Source organism: Falco cherrug, chromosome 2 (assembly GCF_023634085.1).
Source record: "Falco cherrug isolate bFalChe1 chromosome 2, bFalChe1.pri, whole genome shotgun sequence".
Classification (NCBI taxonomy): Eukaryota; Metazoa; Chordata; class Aves; order Falconiformes; family Falconidae; genus Falco; species Falco cherrug.
Genome location: NC_073698.1, coordinates 41,647,269 through 41,667,326, shown reverse-complemented (window position 1 = coordinate 41,667,326; position 20,058 = coordinate 41,647,269). Strand labels below are relative to the sequence as shown.

At 36.4% G+C, this 20,058-nt stretch overlaps 1 long non-coding RNA gene across 2 annotated transcripts in view; it reads right to left on the bottom strand.

Annotated features, from left to right (window-relative positions):
* Positions 1-19,489, bottom strand: part of LOC129735465 (uncharacterized) — a 57,393-nt gene extending 37,904 nt beyond the window's left edge. For both annotated transcript variants that reach the window (XR_008731145.1, XR_008731146.1), the window contains exon 1: positions 19,227-19,489. This is a non-coding gene — a long non-coding RNA (uncharacterized LOC129735465). The remainder of the gene's footprint in view (positions 1-19,226) is intronic.
* Between the last annotated feature and the right edge of the window lie 569 nt (positions 19,490-20,058).

Here is a 20,058-nt window from a genome sequence, read left to right as displayed (position 1 = left end):
CAGCAGACCCAGTTGCAAGAGCAACAGTTCACAAATCTCCCGGATGGTATGAACATCACCAATGACTGGGAGGCAATTACTGCACTTGAGAGTGGTGATGCAGTGCTCAGCAAAGCACTGTGTAAACAGAAGTAATACATGCAGTGAAATTTTCATAACTGAATCAAGAAAACAGTCATGAATTGCTCAAATTTACAACTTTGCATCACTAGGAAGAATACAACAGTGAATACAGCCACAGGTAGTCCTCTTTATTTGTATGGTCTTCCTAAAAATCATGATAAGCTTTCTGATGCCTCAAGCAATGTCATTATTTCATATGACCACATTTTATCATGAAATATTTATTTTTATGTGCAACATGCTTATATTTGCCTGGGAACTGGAAGTAGATTTTAGGATCATGGAACACTCAGATTATCATATTAACTAAAATTGGAAGTACAGAGCTGCATTCATAAAATATTCTTACTTGCAAACTTTTTCTTAGATACAAGGGTAAACCTGATTGGTTACAGTTCATGATAGCAATAATCCCTGCAACATCATTCATTAACACAGTTAACTAATTTGCTGGAGTTTTAACTGCCTTTGGCTTTCCCTCAAGCTGTTAGCAAACTGGTCATTAACTGCTGGTTACAATTGATTTCTCAGGGCCCTATTTAAAAGAAATTTTATTTCAATTCAGCACCCACAGAGCCTAATCTTTATTCGGTAAACAAAAATTATTCTCTGCCTTAGCGACAGACCTCTTGTTCCATATTCTATTTGGTATACCCTTTCAGGGATCTATGGGGAGGTAAGCTTTGTGGCTAAGGGCTAAAGAAAAAAAACAATCCTTGCTATTTTTTATTTTCAAGTGGTAGGGGAGCACAAAAAGGAAGAGCACTCTATTGACATCTAGTGGAAGGAAAGGAGACAAATTAAATGCTCCAACAGGCAGCCTGCAGCTTATTTGTTTGCATATATTATTTATGTTTGGAAACTATATCTGCTAATACCATCATGTAATCTGATCATAACATCATAACAGTGTACAGGAATGATGGCCAATTAAATGTATGCAGAGTGGACAGCTAACCTAAGACAATAGCTTTCTGTAGCAGGGTACAAAAGTTATGGCCTTTATTAAAAAAAAATAAATAAAAAAGACAAAAGACTTCAGGAAAATGTTTTCTTAAAGACTGTAACTTTAAGAGGTATCTGTAAATTGAAAGGAAGTTTGTTTAAGAGTAATTTGTATGTAACGAGACTTGTTTTCTAATTCTTCCTGGATTCTTATCAGAATTTATAAACACTGGGAATGTGTAGTAAAGCTGCTAGCAAAACAACAAGTGGAAAAAAATGGTGAGCAGGCAGCATAACAAGAAGTGGTAAGTTGTCACTAAGAACAAAGTAGGTCACATCACCATAAGGTCAGTGGTAAGGATTTACTACCCAGCAAGACTGGTCAATCCCAACTGTGAGCTACATGTTACTGCAGAAGCACAGAAAAAAACAGCTGACTCAGGAGTTGCCTTGTTAGAAAACAGGACCATGAAATAGTTAGCAGTTAGGAGCTGTATGTATGTTGTCCTGCTTATGAACTTTCTTATGTTTTCCTTTTCTCCCTCAAATAAAATATTCTTTAAGTCAAGTAATTTACATTTGTTAATTAGGAAAAAAAAAGAGCTGGCTATGCACCAGAAAGCATATTTTCCAGTGCTTATGTATGAGGATTTAAGCCTGTAGAAAGCCTGTATAAAAGAAATTTATATTAGCCCATCTGATTCCAAATAAGACCTGACTAAAGGGTTATATGGAATTCAAATCTGTGATGACCATACTACTGGACAGCAGTTACACCATGTCACTCTTTTCTTTGTAGCTCTTAATTAGGCTGTCTTTCTCCTCCACATCTCTGTATATTTTTTCCCTCTAATTTATTGCCTGCCTGAAAGCATTGAAATGTTACTTCCCTTTCCACTCAAATTAAAATGGCTACCTTTCCAGCCATGCCCTAATATGTCAAATAAGTACTTTCATAACTGATTCTGTGTACCTCTGGCTAAATAAGGGATTCCTTGTAAACAGCCGCAAAGCCACCCCATTGTCATTCTTTACACCTTCTGCTGAAACTTGCTGTGAGGCCTAGGTGAAATGGTATAGAAGTTACGCCATGAGAGGTCCTGCCTACATCTGTAAGGACCTAACCTGAATCGTCTCATACTTTCTTGGCCTTTTTTCTCTGTTTTGGGGATCAGTTTGTTTGGATCTTCATGCATTGCTCACACATTTTTAAAGTGGGAACTGACTGTTGCATATTTGTTTAGCAAGTGGCAGAATGAGACCCTAAGCCACGAATGGAGTCTTCTGGTAAAGCTACAGAACAGAATCGCAGAAATGAAGTAATCTTCAACCTATAAGAAGTGGCTAGACAAAAGAGGCATGGAAGTGAAGACCAACAATCTAAACAGAAACCTAGAGTTCATTTATTTTAAAAACATAGAATTCCATGCAAATGTTTCCATCATACACTGGTGTTGTGTTGGTTTTAGTTGTGGGGGGGTTTCCCCTTTAATTCCATGAGGGAAAACATTCTACACCTAACAAAACAAACAAACAAACAAAAAAAAAAAAAAAAGGAAAAGAAAAAAGAGGAAGAAGCAGCAAACATTAGAATTCAAGTTTTGCAATAAACTTGACACTATGAAAATTAAATTGGCACAAAATAGATTAGTAACTAAACTAATTGAGTAATTTGTTTTCATAGACTGCGTTGCCAAAATTTCATTTAGCCCTCTTTCTCTTTTATACCGAGAAAATCACATGTCAAGAAAAATTGCTACTGTGATAGAAGTGCTTTACAGAATGTCTATATATACATGGTTTTGCGTACATGCATAAGAAAGACAGATTTAAAATCTAGTACTTTCCGAATTAAAAATCTGCATTTGTTCACTAGGTGATTGACATACACATACACACACAGAGGGACTGACAGAACTCACTGACACTACCACCATGCATGGAAGACTTTTGTCTCAAGGAAAGCACACTTATAATAGCTCTTGTTTATTTGTGCTCTAATTCAAGACTTCCAGCATTCAGCTAGCTCTGTCAAAGCCTTGTCACTCATTCTTCAGTGTAAAATATCTCTCCTGTTCCTATTCTTCCAGCCAATACTCTGGTCTATATATTTGTTATCTCTTTGTCTTGACAGCTGTAGCCTACTCCCATACAGCTTTTCCATCATCCTTTGTCCATTTTTTTCAAAATATCAAAGTTAAACACATCACCCTGTTTTGGAAAACCAACATTAACTTGCAGTCCTCCAAACTTTTCATCATTTTCTTATCACATTCATGTATAGTCTTCAAATTCTCCATATTACTGCTGTCTGATTATGAAATTTTTTCTTAAATCTGCTCTGAACCTCCACCTGTTCTTCATCTTCTGAATGGTTCTTTTGCTTCTTTCAGAAAAATTTATATTGTTAATTGTTTTACTAGTCTTTTTAGTATGAAATAATTTTCCAATGACCATCTATTAAGTGAAGTTTTTCTTTTCCTGCACACTTTTTACTAAAAAACAAAGAGACAGACAATTTCTTCATTAAAAAGTAGGGCTTCATCTCAGTCTAACCTGTCTTCACTTCTTTTATCTACAAATGAACATCTTGGGTATATTTGGGCAAGTTTCTTAGGATCAGATCCAAAGAAGATCACAGGGAAAGATTTGCTTAGAACCCGCCAGGTAAGTCATTGCAAATAAAAATCTGTGTACCCAACACAGTGTACCAGTAGCTTTAAGCTACATCTATACTAGCAAATTAATTGTGTTCAGAACCAATGGAGGATATTGAGGCAGAAAGCATTAAATGAGTCCTTGTGTGTCTGTCCATACCGTTAAATTCTTTCATCCTCTGAAACAGGAAATCAGACCCAATTGTAATTAAGAATGTCCATAGCACATGATAACACACGAACCATGTGCAGGTATTATTTGGGAGAGTGCTAATTGACTCAAGTCAAATTGCCAGGAGCCACTGGAAAGAAAAAAAAAATGAAAGAAAAAATAAAGGACACTGAAGTTCCAAAGCATATGAACATTCCCTGGAACTGTTTATTTTACTAATATAAAAATAGAAGACATCTCAGGATATGATCCATCCAAGACATGCTTTACTGTGGCCAGCAGGAAATATTAAACACAGGGTATATCTTGAAACATGTTTCATTCTTTTAGTTTCAAACATGCCTCAGTGCCTTTTTCCACTCCTGTTGTAAAGGAAAGTAGCTATAGCCTTTTAAAGAGGGGGCTTTAGATCAGTCCTTAAAAAAGCCAAAAGTTCAATAACTTTTTTGTGATTTTTTTATAAAGACAAATACATTTTGCTGGGAGGGACACAAATCAGTATTTCAAATTGCACCATAACACCCAGACTACTTGATGACGATGTGCCATTGTTCATAAACAAACCATTAAAGCAGAAAGAGAGAGCATTATTAAAGATAAAGCATCTGTAGGTGATCTGATCTCTATCACCCACTTTAAATACTACTACAAATGACACATGCCTAGTAATACCCCCATCCTGTTAATGTACCAGAATAAAGTACACTGGTTTGTGTATGATTTTTTCACCAAATTAATCTTCTGAACTGAAATAGGATTTCGGTAACAGAGGTAGACAGTGACCTTTTGCAGCAAAAAAGAACATCCTCAATGTTAATGTCTTTTGGATGAAGTGGGAAATCAGGATTTGAACTTCCTACTTTCAGGAAGGATCATGAAACTGAACCTTCACAATCCATGTCTCAATCAGCAATCTAGCATCTGGACATCTGCATAAATTTGCAGATTGCTAAACATTTTCAGAGTGCATGTGTCAGGCATGTTTGAGAATGCCAACTCTAACAGCTGCCTCGGGGAACAGAGCCAAACGAAAAATAATTTCTCAGTCTCGACTGGATTTAGGTTTATGTATCACAACCAAGGCAGAATAACACCTTGGCAAGGTTTGGAGCATAACTCTGTGTTTATGTCATTTTAGAGTTGAAAAGTAAGCTTCACTAGGGAAAATGAGCAGGTAAATGAGGGCTTTCTTTCCTCCATGTATTATTTGTCTTTGTGATTTTTTTGTTATTATGTCAATGTACTGCAAAAAAATATTTAAAACTTATATCATTAAGATTTTCCTCTCTTGCAACATTACAATCACTAATGGTGTTAATCATGAGAATAAAGTCTAATGTTCTGTTTTTCATTCACAGCCCTTCCCAAGTTTAATTTTTATATTACTTGGGTGGTTTTTTTTTCTGTCAGAAATTAGTATCTTTAAGTCTGTGATGTTAAAATACTGTATAATACTTTAGAATCTATTTTTCAAATCACCAGGATAAACTTATATTCCTGTGCTGAGAAAACAGTTAACTCTTTAATTTGCTAGTTTTATTTCTACTCAAAAGATTTCTAAGCTCCTTCACTTTCATTCTTTCCTACCTCTAAAAAGAATGCTCTTTATCAGCATTCTGAGAGTCAGGATTTTCAGATGCCAAGTGATCAAACTTCAACTCAAGTGAAAGGCAGCAGGAGCTAGAAGTTAAGCATCCGGCATCAAGAAAGCAATACCCAGGTGTCAGACAGAGTCAGTCATCATGTGGTTGGATATAAGGATATAGTGAATAAATGAAGTTACTCCTCAGAAAAAGGACCCTAATTTTGGTATATATTTTATTTACTTTTAGTCTTATTTCCTATTTACAATAGGATTGCATTAACAAAGCTTATGTGTGTGTTATGTCTGTTACCCTCAAATGCTTTTGAAGACAATTAATTTTAATTGTATTTGGCAAGAGGTCAGTAATCTCTGATATGCTGAGTTCTTCAAGCTTTACAGTAAAGGATAGCCAAGTAGAAGACAAAATGCTGTAATTGTTCCTGTTCTCAAAAAGCTGAAATATCAGTTTAACAGGTCTTGAAACAGATATCACAGAAAATACTGAAAAGAGAAACATTATGGAAGAAGCAACTGCTAGAAGACTTTTTGAGTTACTTTTGCACTTAGCTAGAACCTGGAGTTGCTAGAACTATGCTAATAAATTTATGAGGGTCACAACATGAGCTCTAGACCTTGTCCCTGGCTATCCATGATATCTAACTGTTAACATGTTCTTTTGCACAGTGTTTGACTTCAGATGACCAAGTAGTTTGCAAAAGAGTCAAGCTATGCCAGATCGACCACCCAGGCAGAACTTGAGAAAAGCTGCTGGCACTGCTTAGTTTTCTAGTATAGATACAACCCCAAGATTGCAGACATTTGTTTCTTGCCAGGTGTTAGCAACTCAGTGCTCAGCTGCTTTTGACAGCTTCCAAAATACTTGCTGAATGAGGGGAACTCCTCAGCTGGTTGCTTTCCACTTGTGCTTTCTTTGAAATCATGTCCAAGTTTGAGGGGGGTAACCTTTTCACCCAATTGCCATACTCTTCAAATGTTGGCATATATGTACAGAATTAGATTCCATTCCTTTCCTCCAGAAGAGTTTCCTCACCAGCACATTGCAGGCCTCATTGTGTGGTTAGCATCTTCCTACTCTTCTGCTGAAATTGTGCAACTCTGCAAAAAGGAATGCAAGATTCACTGAAGTAGAACAAGAGCATAATTTTGCGTAGGAGTGACTAGGATGTCACCTGAAACATGGTACCTGTTTCAGAAATGTTCAAAATTTTGTTATTGACTATGTAAGTACATTTCAGAATAACTATTTAAAACAGGAATCACAGTTCAAGACTTTTCCTTTCCCAGTAGGATTTCCCAGCCACTCCCTAGTTAGGTAAAATCGATATAGCCAGATGGTTAACCTATTCCCATATGGGATGTGTTTTTGAATAATTTTAGGTGAGGGAGAGAAATGAATTTGCCTTTTCTACCATCTGGACAACACTTTAACTGCCTCATTCTTACAGAAAAAGAGAACGTGATTTTTTCTAGCCTAGTTTAATGAAAATAACATCTGAACAGTATTTGTTAGCAGTCCACTTTTGTCACTATGTTAAGTTAATGGTGAAAAATATTTTCATATCAAACAGTGATATTTTGGAAGAGGAATTTCTTGCTTTCTCTTTTAATTGATCTTAGGTACAAAGTAATCTCTGAACTGCTGAGCTGTAATAAGACTGGTACAGTTCTAGGAATGCACAAAGAAAAAACACAAATGTTTAAGAAATTTGAAGTAAAGAGACAGGGAGTGTCTGTAATATGGACAGGCAGGGAGTTAGAGGGAAGTTGAGTAGGAATATTTAGAATCACAGATTTTATAATTTTATAATGAGCATGTAGTTTTCACTCTGTTCTCATTGTAGATAACAGATTTTTTTTTAATTTATTTTTTTTTTAATCTGACAGATGAGATGATTGTCTTTCTGGCTGTTGCTGCTAAGTGTTGCCGTAATGATTGATTAATTTCAATTCAATGCCTGTTACATTTTTCCCTGCTTTGGTTCAAACAGATATTTAAAGGCATCTGTAGATCCTAAGAGCTAGTTGAAAAGAGTAGTTGAAAGACCTGTTGCAGACACTTGTGTATAATTAATGCTAAATAGAAGCCTGAAATATCATTGTTCAGTTCATTACATTTGAAATCTATGTAGAATGAACCATTGCATTGCAAACTACTTGGGTGTCATAAATGCAGCTTCAGAAACTCTGTCATATAACACCTTATGATGGTAACGTATCCAGGTCTGAACAAGACAGGATCAAAATCCTGTATTGAAGATCATCCTGTTTCTCTGTGATATATTTATAAATATCCTAAAACATGAGCTTTTTCTTCTCATTTTACTGGTTTTTCACAGTTTCATACAAGGTTTGCCAGTGACCCTAGGCATAACGTCTCTCATAACATTTTGAGTCTATACAAAAATAGTCTGGGAACATTAAGAAAATAAGATATAATCAGTCTTTTCATCCTGAAGTGAGAAGCAATAAAAAGTATGACAGTACAACATAAGTGTTTAGAGAGAAGGTCTGGCAGATTGGAATGCCATCTGAAAGGCACCAAGCAGAGACTTGATGAAAGCCCCATCTTTCATGGATATCCAGCAATGGTCACAAAATGCTGGGGTGAGATGAACAAGAAAGTTTTACATCATTCAAGGAGAATATAGCATGATTTCTCAGCCATCCCTTACAAGAGGTGGAGGTGAAATGGTGTGTATCAGAAAGTCATAAAGATTGATGGCATCTGCTGCTTCCAAATGTATCTATCTGCATGCAAACAACTTGTGGTGCGAACTGATGGAAAACAAAGGCAGTTTACCCAGGAAAAGTGCTTTAGTAGGCTTAATTTCCATAGCCCATTTACACAGCTGAAGCAAGAATGTCCCACAGAATTCATCTGGGTCATGATAAGAATTCAAAACCACAAAAATAAATAAAAAGAGATTATTAGCTACATTGCAATAAGCAAACAGTAAAGTCTTAAGTGATCAATACTTGACAAGACACATGTCACAAACTCCATGTATAGGTCAGGCACACACAAAGTTTTTTAAATAAATCGATCAACTTGTGGACAAGGCACATAAAATGTCACTTTTTATCTCTCAGTTGATATTTTTCTCAGAGAGCAAAAAATAAAAAATCACCTCCCTCAGAGATCTGATCGAAAAGATAGTCACTCCTGATACAAGTTTAAGGGGAAAACTGCAATCAAGTGGAAATTTTTGTCAGTAGTTTAATCTCTGATTTGTAGAAGGTTGTGCTTTGGGATATTTGGTATGTCTGAGAATTGCCACCAAAGAGCCCTTCTGTTCTTTAATGGCTGCACTAAATCTTAACAAACGTGAGCATGAAAACTATTGTGCTGTACTTGTGAGGCATATATCAAAGTTATATTTTTTTAAAGCTTGGAAAGGCAGTTGAATCATGCATGCTCTTTATGGAGCTCTGATCAGGCTGATAAAGGCAGTTCAGCTTCAATAAATGCTTTTTAAGTGAATGTTTTGGAAAGTGAATAGGAAATTCAAAGCTCAAACTGTTGCCAAACTGCTCCCATAGCACTTTGATCACTTTGCTGCTGACATTTTGTTGAAAATGTTTTGTTTTTATTAAAATGTTGGCATCTGGGGATTCAGAAAGTTAACTATAGCCCCTGAAAACATAATACACTGTAAAACTGAGTGACATAACTTATTAAGTACTTTGTACACATTTCTTAAAAAAGAAAACTTTTTCCCTGTGGGGTCAAACACAGCTTTGCACTTCTCTGAAAAAAGTTCATATTGTTAGAACAAGACAAGTGCAGAAGATAAATCAAACAGCAGTGCTTTGCCTGAGGCAAACCCCCCTCAAATTATAAGGTTTTGCTATGAAGAAATGTAGATATCCAATCATTTAAAAATTAGTAAAATACAAAAAACATATTAAACAGAGAGTGTGAATTTTCTGTGTCGTGTTTTTGTTTAATATTTATGTCACATTATTTTCTGTTGAAGGACATCAAGGACAAGTTGTCGTAATTACCTTACTTTTCTTATTACACAGAGTACTTGTATATCTTCAGCAGTATGAAGATCCTTCTTTCTCAGGTATTACAGCTTGTTTAATCTAGTAGGAAATTCAGTTTAGGCCTGAAGGTCTGTTGTGTGACCCTAGACATGTATGTAAAACCACGATAGGTGTTTTTTACAAGCTAAATTGCAATGTACACCCATGGATCTAAAGTCAGAATCAAGTTCTCTGTGTTAAGCTTACTCAGAATCTAATATATTTCAAACGCATTAGTTCACAGCATGGAATGACTCCAAGTGGAGAAAGAAATACAGTCAGTCTGTTTGAAAATGACAAAAAAATCCACCTTGGATTATTTTCCTTATTTTTTTTTCTAGATGAATTAACAGCTCAGAGAGCACGGAGGGGGAATCCTGTCTGATACTGTTGCAGACTTGATCAGCTGGTTTTTTTGACCTGCATTAGCCATTAGCCTAGTATCTCTCAGACCAGTGATCATTCTCCATGTGCACACCTACAATGCTCTCAGAATACCAGCCTATCAGAATGTAATGAAATGGCTGGAATCTTCTTTTTTTACCTCTTTCAAATGTAGAGAATACATGCAGCTCATTAAAGAATAACCCCCTAAAAAGATCTCAGGGAACTGATTATTTTACAGCCACACATTAATAACTGGTGATTTAGGCATGGAGAGATTTAAATTTTTTTATTATTTTTATTAAGTTATGCACATAAAAATATATTCCTAAAACCAATTTCATTTTTAAATTGCTGTTTTGAGGACAATGTCAGGTAATACAGTCTAGTGAGTACAACAGAAGTGCTTTGTATGCATTGATCACATTTCAGATTTAATGGAGATATGGAATATGACTCTTCTCCTTTAATAGGGGCAAGCAACCAGGCACAAAGAAATTAAAGAAGTCCAGATTTTCACAATGTGTGAGAAAAAAGCATTGTGACCAGAGGACATCCAATTTTAATAGGAATCGCAACAGGAAGTCCAGCCCCGGGACCATCTGCTTCAGAAGAAACAACCAGGCCCGGATGCTTCATATGAGAGATGTAAAACCTAACAGGAAGACATGGACTACTGTGCGTCCCTTGAATGTGTCCTCTAAATTTCTAAGACTCATAGAATCCTTTAAATACCAAAATTTGAAGTTTATTAATTCTTTCAGATTAGCTTTGCATTAACTGTTGTGATTCAGGATATTACTACTACTATTATTATTATTATTGTCTAATTTACAGAGAAAGCATAGAATCTTAAAACCAGATTTTGTGTGTCTACAATATAGGCATCTAAGTTAACCACTAGACCAATGGGGAGGAACCAGTAAAACTACAGTGCTATTCTCAGATGAAAGAAGATACCTAAAATATGTTACTCGGGTGTTTTAGTCACTCCAGTCAGCTTCAAAATTATTTTCACTACAAAATAACTTTTTTAAAAAATAAGCAAACAATGTGTAATAGGTATGGAATTCTTTTCTGCAAGATCATATGCTAAAAGTTAGTATCTCATTCAAAAGACAATTGTACGAATTATGAAGAAACAGCTTCTGTCTGAGGAATACTCTGGGCTACTATCTGTCAGAATCTAAAAGCACATTCCAACCTGACCTGCCACAAATTCTTACCTGCACTTCAGAGTAAAGGGAACTTAGGCCTGATGAAATATCAGCAATCTTCTTTTCTTAATAGGTAAACAATATCCACTAACAACATTTCAAAATAATTTCAACTAATTCTAAGTATTTATTTGGTCCACAAACCAGTCAACAAATAACATTTATTCTGTATTTTTCCTGAGACATACTTACAGGGGTTATTTTCTGAAGTTAGAACTGCTGTAGTAAAAATAACGATGATGACAGTAATAACAACTAATAAACACTTTAATAATAAAATTTCTATCTGTAAATCAGTATTTAATTTATTAACTCTGACTGGTTTATAAGTTTCTGAAGAATAGACAGAAGAAAAATTGAAGGACCTTTCCCTAGATGCTACACCAATAACGATGACACAAAACTCCATGGCTACATATCCACAATATTATAGGTCATTTTTTAGGAGGCATCTAATAAAGTTATCCAGAGAACACCCATTACATTTTTGTCTTCACTTGTATGCTCCAATCAGGCACTTAGCATTCATTCAGTACATTCTAGGCCCTTTGACACTACAAGGTATGTGCAGCATGCTGGTGGTTGATGCTGTGCTAGAACCTCTTTGCAAGACTCTCCTTACCCGTACACAGACTTAACACATTGTTAACATTGTACAACCCCCTAGCTAAAGTACAAAGGTCAGCATAAGTGTTGTGATAGTAACGACACCCTCCTGGAAAAGAGAAGGCAGGCATGCAACAGTGGGTAGGTGTAGAGGAATGAAGGCAGTGGGTTGCTTAGCATTGATAACATGCAGCTGTGGCCTTGCCTTAAAGGCAGTGGGTTGATTGACATGGATGATGTGCAGCTGTAGCTCGTTCCTGCTAAGTAGTTAAATAGCACTGAGGATGGTGGCATAGGTGGTTGGGTGAGGGTGTGGTGTGTTCTCTGGAGGAAGGAGAAACAGTATGGCTAGTAGAATCTGACCAACAGTAAAAGCCTTATTGCAGCCAGCTAGGTTTGATCATGCTGTAACAGGCAGGAGTCTAGTCATGACTGCTCATCTGGGGCTTAGTTTCTTCTACTGTGGGAAATGAGCTTGTATCTATCACTCACTGTCTCCCTTCACAACTGTGGGAGGGTCAGAGACTGGAAGTCTTCTGCTTAGTGCTTTGCAAGTATGCCTTCTTAAATGTATTAATATCCAGCAGGCAGTGGTAACTGATTTTTTATTTTTTTTCTTTTAGCAGTGGTTGGTAGGACTAGTGAAAATAAACATAATTCCTACTATTGAAGAGGGCAGAATTTATGAGAACAGAGACCAAAACTGTACTGGAGAATTGACTGTTCATAGTGGGTGGAGATGGAAGATATTCTTCGCCGAGATGAATTTTACTAAAGAGGAGGGGACTGAGATTCTACATATTTCAGTTAATGTAGTATCATTATTTTACCACCATGAATCTCATTAGAGATGGGAAAGATTTGCAGATGAGCTGTTTACCTGCAAAGTGTATCAAGCTTTCAAAAAGTTTCATGTGAATTAAACAGACTTTCATTTGTATCCTGTACTTTCATGAAGATGTCAGTATTTCCTTAAATAAATAGACAGATAAATGCATTCTGACAAGGATGAGGGCCTCCTAGCAGATACATTGTGGAATTATTTGCTGTAACTTCTGTTTATTAATTCCTAAGCATATACTTTTAATTGCATAATCCTTATTAAGTAGGATTTTTTTGTTGTGTTTAAGAATAGTGTTTATCTTGCTGGTGTAATTTTGTGGGCTAGCAGTTTGTTTCTTACCGATGCTTCATCATTCACTGAAGTATAGAAATTCAATATTAAAAAAAATACAACAGAGGAATGAAAGTGTCCTTATTAAGAAGATAAAATTTCATACCACTAGTGGTTTGAACACAGTTTTCTGCTTTACTTCCTACATTTCTATGCAAACTGTAGGTTTCTTAGCATAACTTCTACATCCTTTCCACATTAGTTCTGATGAACAATTCTTAATCCTTGTTTTACAGCAGCATTCTAGAGGAGCTGAGGAAATTAATGTTTCATTCATTATGATAGATAGATATTACTCTATAACATTGGTCCTGGGGTTTAGAGAATATATTGAGTTTAAATGCCTTGTACAGATATGTACTATTTATTTTGGCCTACAAATTTCAATACAAGTTCTTAAAGATTTAATTCAGCACTTAAGTGTTACTGGACATATGATGAAGAAAAGTATTCCCCTTTTAACATAAAATTAAATTGTCTAATGGCTTTCTTCCACACAAATACACACCACACACACAATTTTGCATAATCTGCCATGGGCTTCGCATCTGCAAACACAATAGCTAATTTTACCAGATAGGTGGTGCTATGATTCAGTCTATCAGAGGGCAGACTCCAGCCATAAAGGCCGACAGCAAGTACCTCTTCACATTTTATTCTGAAGAGCAACCGGCATTTTTTCCCCTCTGTGCTCTGAGGGAGCTCCCAGAATAATAGGTGGAATGTCAAGAATAATTAAGAAAAATGATGGTGTACATTGCAGCACAAAAAATTCATCTTTTCTGCTCTGATCTTCCTGCCCACCTTCCATTCTGCTTTTAAATGTCATCTCTGTTCTCATATTATTTAGGATAGGCCTTGAAAGAGGAAAGAATATTTTTAATGTAATTTGACATATTCTGGGTGGAATTCCTGATGGCTGTTTCTCTCCATACCCCTCTAGTTAAAAAGGCTACTTTTAAATCCTTTTCTGACTATGTTCAAGTGTGGTAAAATTAAGTAAAGGTAGTTTATTTTCATGGCACAAATGGAAGAGAGAGTTCAAGCCCAGATAAGCTCTTCTTTCCTCTTCATCTGAAAGTAAGTTAATATATTTTGTTTTGCCATCACACCATTATCCTTTTGTTCCTTTGTACATACCTTGAGAAAATTCTTGTCTACTCCTTGGAAATAAGGTGTCCAGAATACATCAGTGGAAGACTGTTGTGGTTTAACCCCTGTCAGCAACCAAGCACCACACAGCCACTTGCTCATTTCCCCCTCACCCAGAGGGATGAGGAGAACTGGAAAGGAATGTAATACTCATGGGTTGAGATAAGAACCGTTCAATAGGTAAAGCAAAAGGTGTGCATGCAAGCAAAGCAGAACAAGGAATTCAAGGAATTCATTCGCTACTGCCCATGGGCAGGCAAGTGTTCAGCCATCCCAGGAAAGCAGGGCTCCATCACGCATAAGGTTTACTTGGGAAGACAAAAGCCATAATGCCAGATGCACGCACACACACCCCCTTCATTCTTCTTCCCCCAGTTCATATACTCAACATGGCATCATATGGTATGGAATATCCCTTTAGCTAGCTTGGGTCAGCTGTCCTGGCTGTGTCCCCTCTCAATTTCCCATGCATCTCCAGCCCTTTCACTGGCAGGGCCCAAGAATCAGGAAAGTCCTTGACTGAGTATAAGCATCTCCAGCAACTAAAACTGTGAGAGTGTTATCAACATTGTTCTCCCATCAGAGGCAAAACACAGCACTGCACCAGGTACTAAGAAGAAAGTTAACTCCAACCCAGCTGAAACCAGGAAAAAGACCATTTTGAAAGACTTCATAGCACAGGCTTGCTTCAGTTTAACATCAGAAAATTCTTACAATGGATTTAATAGTAACTGCCACAGGTATTCTGCTTTCTAGTGGTAAGGGGCAGTATATCAGTCTGTATATTACATTGTATCTTTCTAGGTTTTTAAAATTATCTTCTGTAGTATAAAACTTTGATAAGAAAACATATTGCCCTTTTATCGGGGAATTTGAGTATTTGGAGCAAAAAATGAAGAGAATAGGCAGCAGGAGAAGCTGAGCATCAATAACAAATAACTAGAATTTCTACACATGGTTACAGATCACACGTATAATTATTATAAAACTTTAATTTGTTGCTTAACCTTATACAACAGATAATAGAACTAAAAAGCTACTCTTTTTATATATATATATATATATATTTCCCCTCAAGATTTTTCTCATCTGTTATTCCTGCAGATTGAAGCACTCTCTTACTTTGTCTGCAGTTTCACCTTTTTTATCTGTCATGGCTTTAGTCTACATAGTTTTGTCACAACTCTTTCCCATAGTTTGGCAGTTTTCTCAGATGCATGAGAAGATTATACCATCGTGCTGTATTAAAACTAGGCTTTGGATCACAGAAAGACAACACTTCAAGAGGTTTAAAAGCACTTCAGACTCCATTGACTAGAGACTCAATTCTACTGCCTGATCATAACTGTCTAGTGTCATTTGAGATGCTCTATGGTGTCAAAGACATCCCCATGAGACTGATGTGATGGGAGGCTTACAAACTTTTAGATCAAGAGCCAGGGAAGATAAACAAGACCATATCTCTGTTTAGCAGCTGTATTGGGATGCAGATATTCATCAGCTCCTATAGGAGTTTATAGGCATAGCTCACATGTAGATGCCAAAATTTTAGTGTCTTAATCTAGAGCTGAATCCATCTTAATTTTTAGATAACTTGAATAAGCTACAATAACTCCCACTGTTAGTTAGTTTGTAACACAATAGATGACATAATTTGATATGTGTAGAGTATTTTTCTCTACTGAAGTGCAACCTGGAATCACTAAAACAAGTTTGTGATTAGGTTGAGTTCACAGTTACAGTTTTACTCATTTCGATGGGTAAAGAATAAGTTAATTAATATATTTTGTAATCTTCTAACCTTGTGAAATCCTGTATTCAGAAAATGAAACAGATACAAACACAGGAAAAGAAGTAATTACCTTTCAATTACTGGAAGTCTGTTTATTTGTAGGCAAAAAGCATGGATCTTGTTTGGAGATGGAAAGGTGGGGGAAGTTGGAGGTTTATTCCTGTCCTCCTTCAGCTTGTTTTCACTACTGTTGAAACAGATAGGAGGAGAACAAATTTCCTCCACCAAAACTTTTGAAGGATTTTCTTATTTATTACATAAAATGAAGAGAAATGTTCCATACAGTTTAGTTCTGCACCTCTCATGCCATTGTACCTCCCACTATTGTCAATCAGAAGTGTATTGGACTAGAGGGGGTAGAATTGTATCTCTGGGATTTATTTCCCTCTATACAAAGAGTAACTCATTTTCACAACAGCTGTGTCAGGTAGATCAATCAATCTAATAATATTTTCTGACTCACAACCACAAAATTGTAACAGGATATCTTGTAAACGACCTCTAGCCATATACTGTTAAGGTTTTCTTACCCCCTCAGTCAGCCAACTTGAGATTTGTTTCACCTAAATTGACTTATCTGAAGTTAAGACATTCAGTCTAACCCTGACATCTAAAATGCCTTGGCAGTCAATAGGAAAAAAAAACCCAAACCAAAACCCCAAAAACACTTCCAGTCAGCAATTCATCCCGACATGAAAAGGCAATGTTTAATTACAGTGAGAGGGAATCTGAATGATTTATTTAGACTAGCCTGGTTTTTTTGATTGCTTAAGTTGTATGGGCTTTTTTCTACTCCACTTTTGTTAACACTGGATTCTGAAAATCAGGTTTAACTACTGTGTGATCTTAGTAGCTCTGCTTTACACATCTTCCTGAGTCAAGTTTTCCCCAATTACACTAACAATTGGGAAAAGAAACTGAACCTACTGTCTCATACATTTTATCAGAAGTAAAATTGTCCCCAAACAGCTGTTAGAGTTAGGTTCTCAAATGTTATGGTCTATAGCAGTAATTTTTGTTATTTCATTTTTTTGACAGATAAGAAAAGTGGCAAGTTAGGCCTAACTAACAAGACAAGCCATCCATTGTCTAATTTCTAATTTTTTCCACTTATCAAGACAAATTGTACTAATGATAACACTTTCCCAGATGTTAATGTCCTCAAGTACAAGCCAGTAAAAAAATCAGCCTATGGAGTTTGGAAAGATAGAGTCATAGACCGGTACATTATTTACACCAAATTTATATCTACTGTGACTCAGTAAAAGGGATAAAATTCATATGAGGAGTAAAGGGAAAAGTAACAGAATATTTCCAATAAATAAAAAGAAAGAAAACATTTCATAAGAAAAGAACGGAAATGGTGAAAGTAATTCTGGTAGTACAGTATAAACTAGTATAAAGCCCATACAATTAAAAGAATGAAGGCTCCTTTAACAAACTGTAGGTAGAGTTTATACACCTTTTACAGCTGCCATTTTAAACACCCATGCTCAACAAAACAGCTAAATTTCCTGACCTAACTACATTTGACCTAAAACTTCCCTAAATGCCTGAAGTTCCATTTTTGCATATGCCTAGAATTGCTATTGCCTCCTTTTAAGCGTGCACAGCCCTCAGCTTACTCCTGATGGAACTCATAAGTTACCTAAGACCAGCATAGTAGGACTGAATGTCTGAATCTTGTACTTTGAGCATGCTTGACACTTAGTGAGCCACTTACAAAAACACAGTTTCAACTGTTTTGCCTTTAAAACACAGCTGTCAGAGAAAGGTGATGAGGGGAGGCATTGCTCATGTTTTGTATGACAGACTCTTGGTTAAAGAAATCACTTGGGAGATTTGAGTTCAATATCCTTAATCTAAAGGATTTCAATCTAAAATCACTATTTTCCCAGGAGTGTGTGTTGATCACCACAGAAGCATAAGGGAGGATGAAAGGAAATAAGAAGCAGAAAAGAAAATGGGGATACCCTTTTCACCTCATGTTGAAGCTCTGTCACTGTGTAGTCAAGAATGCAAGAATCATGAGCCCTGAAGGAGAACAAACACAACTCTCCAGCTTTCTAGTTAAGCAATTCATAGCTAAGGACAAGCACTAGCACCCCTGAAAAAAATCAGAGCCTTGTTCAGCATCGTTACAGTTACTCTCTTTGCATTCTTGGCCCTAAGGCCAGGGTAGAGAGAGCTGCCTTCCCAGTACTTCCGCCCACTCAAGAAGCCTCTGCCCTTTGTTGTCACTGTCTCAATGCAGTAGGACTTCCTGAAAACAGGGAGTGATGCTGCAAGTTATCCCATGTTCATACTGCTAACAGCTGTAGTACTAGTAGTGCAGAGATAATAGAAATTTAGTACTTTTCAGACATCAAAAGGATCCTTCATTCAGCAACCAGAAAGCAGCCCACTGAATCACACAAGAACTTGTAATCCTTCCACAGACACCCTCAATATTTCCTTTCTCAAGAGAAGTGGGCTGGAATGACAAGAATGTGACACTGACTCAGCAATGTGCATTTAAGGTCTTTCCACCTTCTTGCCACTTTATCCCACAAGAAAGTTTCACTCCCTCTTATTTTTTTTTAATTTATATTTTTATTTATTTGTTATAGGGACTGTGTCTTCATGCCATTGATTTTTCACTTTTTTGTTTAGAACAAAAATGGGTATGCTATTCAGTTTATTAAAAAACTATAAAGGGCAGAGTATGTAGCATAAAGCAAATGAAAGGTAGGAACACACAGTCTCGAGCAATTAAAAATTTAGGGTATGTCATTGTAAATGCCACACAAGCCAGTTTCTTTTGTCACTTTGGAGTATTTCATCTGATAATGACCCAAAACACATTAACAATACTGCCAGAGGGAAGCAATAGATAATTAAGATGGCAGTCACATTCTTGGGCAATTCAGTATCTGCATATTAAATGGGCAAATGTTGAAATACTGACTGTATATAGCTGTCTGGTTAACTCTGAATCAGATTCTCTTACCTATCATCTTTCTCAATGTAAATTAATTTAAAAGTGATAGAAAAAAAAAATCTGCTTTGTTAACGTCTTTTTCCCACTCTGTTTTAGTGTAAACAATTATTGAAGATTAAATTTAAAGGAGAATTGATTAGATTCTTTGAATAATCCTGAATATTATATATATGGGAATTCTCTGATGCCACAGCCCCATGTAATATTCAAATGAGTTTGTTTAAGATAGCATATAATTAGCTATGAAATGGCTCCACTTATTAAAATAATGCTTATCTTGGAAAGATTAAAAAAAAAAAAACCAAACAAACAAGAACCCCAAACCCCACCCACCCACCCCCCAACAAAACAGATTCCCATTTCCTACACTACATGGTGTATTATCACACCTTATATTTTATGACATGTGTCTATGTATCCTCTCAGAAGCAGATACTGGTACAATGTTTCTTTTCAACCGTTGCTGTTGTTAGTCCTGCAGTTTTGCACAATACCATTCACCGGTCTATATAAGCAATGGTGCAGTGTTACATGAGATGCTGGTGGTCATCTGAGCTCCCACAGTTTTTATAAAAGCAATAGAAAAGAAGCATCAAGCTTAGAAAAGGGAGAGCAACTGACCAGCTTTTATGTCTCCTGGCTTGTAACCAGTATCCAGAGTGATTGTATGGAAATCAGAGAGGAGCCAGAATAACAACATTTGGATGTAGAAGATTTTGAACAAGACAAAATATAGTTCATCTTACTACAGAGAGAATGGCCAGCTGTTGAGTTTGGATAGAGTTTTGAATCTAATCCTGAAACATCACTCCTAACATATTTGCACTGCTCTCAGAGAGATGCTAATGGCTTTGCCCTGTCAATGTGTGCATGACCAATCCCTGCAGTATGTGGTTCACTACTTTTCCTACAAAAGCTCCTTTGCAGCGATTAATTCTGAGAGAATTGTAAAATTTCCAGTTCCTCCATTGAAGTGTTATTACTGCTTGCAGTGCAAGGTCCAGGTTGTTTGAAATTATAATTAAGTGTCATCCTCCTGTCCTCTCTGATTACCACTCTGCCTTGGGTACAGTCATACCCAAACATAACCCTATATGCTGCATTCCTGAGCAGTTAAATTGAAATGTACTTTCTGGAGCTCAGCAGTAACTCAAGGTCTGAACTTCATTTTTGCATTTGTGAAGATGTCTTTGCACTTACCATAGAGATTGGCATTGTGGT